The following is a 9189-nucleotide window of genomic DNA, read 5'->3' on the forward strand; positions in this document are numbered from 1 at the left end:
GCCTCCCAAAGTGCTGGGATTACAGGCTTGAGCCATGGGTCTGGTGGCAGGCACCTATAATCCCAGCTATTTGGGAGGCTGAGGCAGGAAAATCATTTGAATCCGAGAGGCAGAGGTTGCAGTGGACCGAGATCACGCCACTGCACTCCAGCCTGGGCAACAAGAGCTAAAGTTGTTGATGAAACTGGGTTGTTTATCTTGTTTCCCACAGATTGGATTTTGCTGATTATCTTCCCAAGATGTTATTTTATACATTATTTTGTTTCCTGTGTTTTTGAAAATAAATCTAGATGCTCCAACAGTTTCAAGTTTGAGATTTTGGAGGGCAGAAGGTATGTCATGTTTGGCGGTTTTCCTTTTGGTGATGTTAGCAGTAACTAAAAATAATTGCCGAGATTCGTTATGTCAGTAAGAGTTACACAATGATGATAGTCTAATTCTAACCTCCCTTCTTCCTTTATTGGCTAGACTACTTCTTTTAAAGGAAATTCCTTCATCCAGCTAATTTGTCATTCTGAGGTACAACACATAGGGGACAGGTGAGGTTAAATTTCTGATTTATGATCTCTTTCCCTTTATTATAAATTTCTAAAATAATACATTGGTGCCCTATCATTCTCAGATAACATCTAAGGTGTTAACGTTTATATTGTTTTGTGTTTATCTTTTAAAAAGTGGGATTAAGAAACAGATTTGGATTCAGTCATTTTTTCCAGGGGGGTCTTATTTCCTTTTCTTGGTAAATGATATTGAGACAGCAATAATTTGATACTGGTAATGCTAATTGCTGCTTTTTTTTTTTTAATTTTCAACAAAGAGAAAATATGTAATTTTTTAAAGCTAAATACATCAAAACTGAGATAGAATATTTACCTAACTGACAAATAATTTATCTATGTCCCATATTTTTACTTTTCCCAAGTCCAAGACATAAGAATAATTATGTATTTACATTAGCTTCTAATGCATATACATCAGTCTCAGAGTAGCAGTATGATCACCAATATGATTCCCAAACCACAGTTCCACTGGGTACATATAGTTATATTCGCACATGGTGTAGTCACTTGGAATTGATTCTCTTTTATGCCACCAACTCAAAAAATAGGTAGATGTATTGTTGAACTTGGCCTTAGATTTTTAGAAAACACTATTTTTTGTTTTTCTAATTATATAAGAATATTTTTATGAATCTCAACGGAATGATGTAAAACTAGTTATCATCACAGGCTAAGCATCCCTCTATACTACTTCTTCCCCCAATAGAGACAGCCATTAAACATGTATTGCTTATCCTTTCAGAAAGTATATTTAAAGAGACATATTCTTGGAACTTACTTTCAATCTACCAATTTAAAATATCCCAGAGTGGGACCAGATGTTTCTGATGCATGTCTCTGATTACAAACCCTATATGCTCTTCTTTAAATATCTCATTCATTCCCTGGTCTCAACTCTAACTTAAAAGACATTGACTCAAAAATCTATTTCTAGCCTTCCATCTCTTCTAGGTGAAAAACTACTGGAGACCCTGATCGGATAATATAATGTCATCCTATTTTATTATATTCAAAATGATCTTATTTGTTAAGGGCCTCTATGTTAACAAATTTTAAGAGATCCTTAACTTTTTCATTTTCCTTACATTCTATATTAATCTTCAAATTTCTTCAAAATTGTTCATCAAATTCAGTCTTCTTCTCTGTCTCTTCTGTCATAGACTTTGTCCAGACAAAGGTTTCTCTACTAGGCACTATCGACATTTTGGATGAGTTACTTTTTTGTTGGGAAAGCAGAATGTTTAGCAGCACTCCTGGCCTCTATCTAGATGCTGGTATCAGCTTTCCAGGTGTGACAAGCAAAAATGTCTCCAGACATTACCAGACTTCCCCTATGTATAGGTGAGAGGGATCTCCCTCAGTTGAGAACCACTGGTTTGGTGTAAATCTTCACCATATTGCTCTTAGACTACGTCAAACACTCATGACTGATTCTGTTTTTAATATCAAATCTTCCACATTGCAGTTAAAGTGATCCATTATATTGCTAAGTATATTCTTATTACTCCCATACTTTGTTTTCTATAGGAAATCCACAAGTTTCATATAAGGCTATAAACTGTTCTTCAGTGGGAATGTTTTATATTGTTATATTTTGTCCCTTATCTTTCCATCCCATTCTACATAGTTTCCTCCTCTATTGTAGTGATAGCTGATTTATTCCAGTTCTTTAAATCTTCAACTTTTTTTTGTTTTATTCTTCCATAGACATGATTTTCTTTTTGTTATATGCCACCTCTTTTCTTAAGATGGAAAGCCCCTAATCACTCTTCAAGGCAGTTCCCAAAAGTTGAATAGTGAGTAGAGCTTTTACTGACATCCCACATCTCAAATATTGCACTCAACATCTCGCATGATAACTGTTTGTTAGACTCTATCCCTCTCTCATTTTTCAGGCAGCTCATGGAGGAGAGCTGGATTTATTCCAGTGCCTATCACAGTGCACAAAGGAGGCATCCACCTGTATCTTTACTCGCACTCTTTCCTACTGTATCTTATGTCCATAGCCGTGGAGAAAGGACTTCAGCAATGGAAGTATTCCTTTGAGGCTACTGGGCTTAAAGTGTGATTGACTGAATGTGATCAAAAGTACAACTTACGAAAAAAAAGAAAAAAACACTTCATTCAGGGTTACTCTTAACTTTAAAATGCATTTTATTACTGCTGGAATTTGAAATAAAAGTTAGTAGTCCTTAACATAAGAAAATGGTACCCATGGCATTTCTACAACTGACTGCAGAGGGCTCCTGCAGTGCCAGAAAAGGTCTGTTCCTCCTGACAGCACAGCCTCTGATCTGTAACTCTGAGCCTCATTACTCACCTGAGCCTTTCAAGGGTGGCTGCTGGCTATTGGCCCATGCATGCCCTTGCAAAAATTCAGGAGAGAACCAAAGTAATATTGAGACATTGACTCTGCTAGCCTGTCTGGAGAGAAAGCTGCACTTGATATTAGGGAAATTATTGACCAGAAAGACATAGAAAAATGGGGAAAAATAAACTGCACTTGAGTCCTTTGTTAAGCTTTATGTGAAAAAGTAACATCTGTAAAATCTAGGGAGAAAAATGGTAAAGAAATAGGGATTGACAATTTGTTAGAGCTATCTCTTGCTATCAAAGTTTATTCTTAATTTGAGCCTTTGCTCTTCTTGGTATAATAAGTTATATAAGCTTCTTCCTTTCTAGATAAAATAGAAAGAAAAGGAAAGAGAAATGAATGTTCACTAAATATATACTATATTTCAACCACCCAGCTATTTGATTTTTCATATATGAGTTTGTAATAAAGTTGCATGTTTTATCCCATTCCAAAGTTGTGGCTTTGGAAGGTCAAGAATGTGCTTATGGACACAAAACTAGTACGTCTTGATGTATAATTCAAACATGATTTCATCTGACTCAAAGCTCATGTACATTGCAGTTATCTCTTCCTTTCCTTTATACTTAATATTTTTGAGACTTAAGAGTAATCCTTTATTTCTATTATGTGTCTAGTACATAGGCCTGTGTTTACTATGTCATATGAGTAGACATTCAATTTTAAGAAGTCCCCTTCAATTGGTTGGCATTGCTCTTTAGACCTGGCTGGAGTGGGCAAAACAGGTGAAAAGTTCCAGTGCTTGTTACCAATTAGGGAATTATAAGGATTGAGAAACACCTGTTCAAATGCAAATATTCTTGAAATTGTTAAATCTAGAGTAGAATATGTTAATTGGAAATGGAGTGGTTTTTGTATTACGATGTTTTGAATGTTCGCTCACTGAAAGAAGCAGAGACACGTTTACATGAAGGGCAGAATCCAATCCCTACAAATTCTTTCTTCGTTCTCCAAGTAAGACTAGGCAATGCACAGGTGATATAGTACAGGAGCTGGGGAACTAAAATCAATCTTGGAGAGAAAATCCTGGCACTGGGGTTTGAGAAGGTGAATTTTATCAGCCTATAGGGAAAATTTTTATCTTGTATATTATATAAAGAGAAAGGTAGATGAGATAAAACAGGACCAGAGGAGAAAATGTATAATGGAGGAGGCTTAAGACCAATTTCTATTAATTTTTATTTTTTTCTAAATCTTGATGAAAACCTTATGTATTAGTCCATTCTCATGATGCCTAATAAAGATATACTCAAGACTGAGTGATATATAAAGGAAAGAGGTTTAATGGACTCACAGTTCCACATGACTAGGGAGGCCTCACATTCATGGTGGAAGGTGAAAGAAGAGCAAAGGCCTGTCTTACATGGGGGCAGGCAAGAGAGCGTGTGCAGGGGAAATCCCCTTTATAAAACCATGAGATCTCGTGAGACTTATTCACCATTATGAAGACAACATGGGGAAAAACCCATCCCCATGATTCAGTTACCTCTCACTGGGTCCCTTCCATAACATTTGGGAATTATTACAACTCAAAGTGAGATTTGGGTGGGGACACAGTGCCAAACCTTACCACCTTAGTATCACTAAGAGCTAGCTACCTAGTGTGATGTGAAGTTTTTAGATATGGCTGCCTCCCCATCTCCACTGCTCTGCCATTAGTCAATGTACATTGGTAGAATACAAAGGAATATTTCCACCTTTGAAAAAGTTATTGCTTCATGTAGTTGCCTGTCTCATGTCATTTTACCGTCATTGGCTAATCTTTCCTACATCTCAGAATGTCTCCGATATTTGTGAAAATTTCAGATTCCTTTGCTACTCCCTACTGAATCAGATTATCTGATAGTGTTCCAGGAATCTGCCTTTTAGTAAGCTTCCCTGCTGATTCTAGAATACACAAATATTTTAGAGCCACTAGTTCAATTGATCTCTTCTCTGGGCTTTTCTAGTTCTGTTATTTCCTTTTAGAAGTGCAGTTATAAGACATCCACATATGACCCAAGGTTAGCCTCATCAGCACACCCCCATTAGGAGATTTAAGAGGTTTAGAAAACTTTACTGGCCATATTTACATGGCAGATTATCTCACACTTCTGGAGGTATTTAGTGAACTTACAAATAATTGGCCATATTAGCATCTAGGCATTCTCATTAAGGATCGCATATCCAGCAAACAGAATAAATCAAAGCCTAAGGAGAATCATGTCAACTCTGTATTTGTTCGTTTTCACACTGCTAAAAAGAACTACCTGACACTGAGTACTTTATGAAGAAAAGTGGTTTAATCAATTCACAGTTCCACATGGCCGGGGAGGTCTCAGGAAACTTACAATCATGGTGGAAGGTGAAGGGGAAGCAAAGCGTATTTTCTCATGGTGACAGGAGGGCACGGGGGATATGCCACACACTTTCGAACAACCAGATCTTGTGAGAACTCACTCACTATTACCAGAACAGCAAGGGGGAGATCCGCCCCAAGATTCAATCACTTCCCACCAGGCTCTTCCCCCAACATGTGGGGATTACAATTCAATATGAGATTTGGGTGAGGGTACAGAGTCAAACCATATCAAACTCTAATAAGTTTGGTGGTGGAATTACAGCAACAAGAGTGGAGATAACATATGGACATAGCCATGGAGATGGATGCAAGATCAACTCATGAGATCACCTCTACCATTTCAAGATATGTATATGGATTCACACAAAAATGCCGATGCATATAATTATCTCCTTTTTATAAAAGCAGAAATAGAAAGCTACAGAAATAATCTCAGAAACAAATTGATTCACAGAATTATATAGCTATCAAGGAGAAAAGCCAAGGCCCTTTCCATTTGAACACTGTTATTTCATACAACTGAAAAATTGTATTTCTGTTTGATGTGCCTCTTCCTTCCTGATGATGCCTGATATTCCTGGACTTTTGGAAAATATTAATATAGACAGATGTCTCTAAGAAACTGGAGTTCCCTAGGACTCCGTTTCTTGAGTTATCTATGAAGAATATCAGTTACTTACTAATTATATTTGGGGAAAATAAAGGAAATTAATCTACAGGAAATAATAACAATAATATCACATCTTCTGATCATTGGTGGGACTAACTGTAATGTTCTAAAGAACAGTTCTCCCTTGATTCATTCAGAATTTAATTTTGTTGAAAGTCCCATTGAATCATAATTAATGCTACAAAAGCACGATTTAACAAGAGCTTTGGGGTAGCATTTTAAATATACAGTAGCTAATTAACTATAACTATACAATTTACAAACACATCTATTGAAGACTTGAAACTATGAGTAGATATATCCATCTTTGGCTTGCAGTAGCTATTACATCATAAAATTATTTTCAGTCGTTTGCTGATATTTTAAGACTTCCAATATAGTTAAATAATGTGCTTAAGACAAAATTTTTCTTCCTTTAAAATGACAGGAAAGGACATTTAAGCTTTTGATAAATGTTACTTCATGACACTTTGAAACTAAAACTGACTGGGGATATAAAATGCTTATAAAATTCAAACACAAAGTTTCTTCCAGTAACTGGCACTCTTTCCCAGTGCAGAAAGGCCCTAAGTTTTAATGATATCAACAGACAGAACACAATTATCTGTGAAGAAAAAGCTTAAATAATGACTCTGTCTTTTGCATGCCAAAAGTCACTATAATGAAAAACTTCTCACATTGTGTATGTTTGTGTGTGTGATTTTAGTTGCTTATTGTCATTGTATTTTCAGCACTTGAGAACAAGGATTTAGCCTGGTTTTTCGTTGTGGGCACAGCTCCTTACTTGTGCCAGCTCATAGTTTATGTTCAATAAACATGTGCCATTTGATTAACTGGTTATCAACTTGGCTGTTATTACAGTGTACGGTGCCATTCAGCACCACTCAAAAACTCACATGAATGGAGAAAGAGTTGACGTAGTAGTGGCAATGCACAGGCATAACATACCTAAAGAAATAAATCTCTAAGTCTCTGCCCCAATTTGGCTGTATCAAACTTTTTGTTTGTTTGTTTTACTTAGGGGTAAATATTGATTTATTGAGTTTATAACCTGTACACAAAGCCTGAGTGAAGTGTGTAAAATATATCATTTCACTTAAATCTCACAAAAACCTCTATGGGAAGTATAATATCCTCAGTTTTATAGGTAAAGACACTTACATTCAAAGGGGCTAAGCAATTTGTTCAAGGTCAGAATCACTTAATTCAGAGGAAAAAATGACAGCAAGGGAAAATTATGGTGGCATGGCCAGCCCCCAGTTCTCTTTACAGTCCATCAATTTCACCTCTTTATGTTAGCATAACATTTTCAGGCTACGATTCTGAAATGAGAGGTCAAAAGAAGAGTCGATAATAAAGCAACCTGAGATTTTTAAATTCACTCTGACTTCTAGTGATTGCTGACTCTGACCGTATCTTATTCTACTTGTGAGCTTAACTTCCTGGGTTCCCTGGTACACCTTCCTCCTAGATCTCGGAGATCATTTTCTTGTTATGTCACCTGAGGCCCTAAAGACTAGAACTCCAATCCCATGACCTTCACCAAGTGCCCTGACATGGATTCATTGTTACTGCTTTGCGTAATGTTCTGCTTTTGTTCTTAACATTGAGCAACGCAACAACTATAAGTAATTTATAATTTGGTGCAAAAGTAAGTATTGTGTTTTTTGCAATGAAAACTAATAGCAAGCCTGCAATTATTATTTCTTGAGTCCTTACAACTCAAGAGAAAGACTTGAAGTGTTTTTCCCTAAAAGAAGCAAACAACAACAGGAGCCTCCGGCTAACACTGAAATTGAACGTTGACTTTATTTCCGTATCTGGGGGATTCCGATTCTTGTTCTTAGTTGTATTTTCACTTTGAGTACTGCTTGCTTCCTCTCTGTTTTTCTTCTCTCCCTGACATTTCATATGTAAGTATTGTGTTTTACTTCCATCTTTAGCTCTCTTCTTTCCATATGACTTCTCCTTTTTTTATGCTATTCACAACAGTTTAAATTACTCAGTTTTAGCAATAAAGCCCAAAATACCAGGTGACTACTTAACAAAATATTTTTGTCTCTAGAAATAATTTTCCTGAGCTAACCTCTAAAGTATTTACAGTAAGTCTTAATACGAAGTAAGAATAGGAGAGTGGTGGTGATAGTAATCTAATAACAAACATTTATTCAGTGACTTACTATGTTCCTGGCACATTGCTAAGTATTTTATATGCATTCTTGTTTTTTAAATTTGTATAACTTCCAGATAGATACTACCTCTGTTCCAAAAATGTGGAAACAAGCTGAAAAACAAATGTAGTTCATTGTCTAAGATCATCCAGTTGAGTCAGGATTCAAATCTATGCTTCTCTAAATCTAAACACAGAGCTATTCGTCACTAAACATGACCTCCTGGCTCTTAGTATTCCTCTCTATACTAGTGCTTTTCTTCCTTTTACTGGAAGAAAATAAGACTTGTCTATTTCTAGAAACACATCCAAGACCACACAACTAGTACATAATAGGGCCAGGATATCATCTTGGTTGCCTACACCATTTCATAAGAGCAGGTAAAAATATCCTGGAAGGTATGACACATAAAGACATCATTGTCTTTATAAATTTGGGAGACATTGCTATAAAACATTGTACATTCCCTAAGAATGTCTAGCTGTGGTTCAAAGAAAAAACTTTTATCACTCCCGAGAGCCACGTTACTCCACAGGCAACCTGAGTCGTCTTAGCGAAGCAGCGGAACCTGCCATTCCCATGCTTGTCGCCCAGTATGAGTGTCTTTTACAGTCTAGCTGAGCACTCAAGTCAGAACCCTGCCAGACATGTTAATAGGCAATGCTTCTTTGGGGGAGCCAATAGGAGACGTGTGAAAGATTGCAGCGCCTCAGCCTCACATTGCTCTAAATTGTCTGTCACAGTGAGTCAGCCTCATCTGCCAGAAACAGAAGATATAAGACCTAAGAAGAGACAACAGCCTCACCCTATAAATATGATATGGCAGACACATTCTTTAAAGACCTATAATGCTTATTGTATTTCTATTTGGTGTGTGTGTGTGTGTGTGTGTGTGTGCGTGCAGTGTCCCAAGGACCTCCAGAAAACATTTTTCTCTAGAATATAGATTTAAATATATATATATAAAATCATCTCCAGAGAAGTTTCTTAATAGTAAGCAGCCACCAAGTAAACATCTGGGGAAATTCATAGCGTTTGATTCTTTCAGGGGATAAGAAGAAGATTAAATAATT

This window comes from Mandrillus leucophaeus, unplaced genomic scaffold (genome assembly GCF_000951045.1).
Source record: "Mandrillus leucophaeus isolate KB7577 unplaced genomic scaffold, Mleu.le_1.0 Scaffold90, whole genome shotgun sequence".
Taxonomy (NCBI): Eukaryota; Metazoa; Chordata; class Mammalia; order Primates; family Cercopithecidae; genus Mandrillus; species Mandrillus leucophaeus.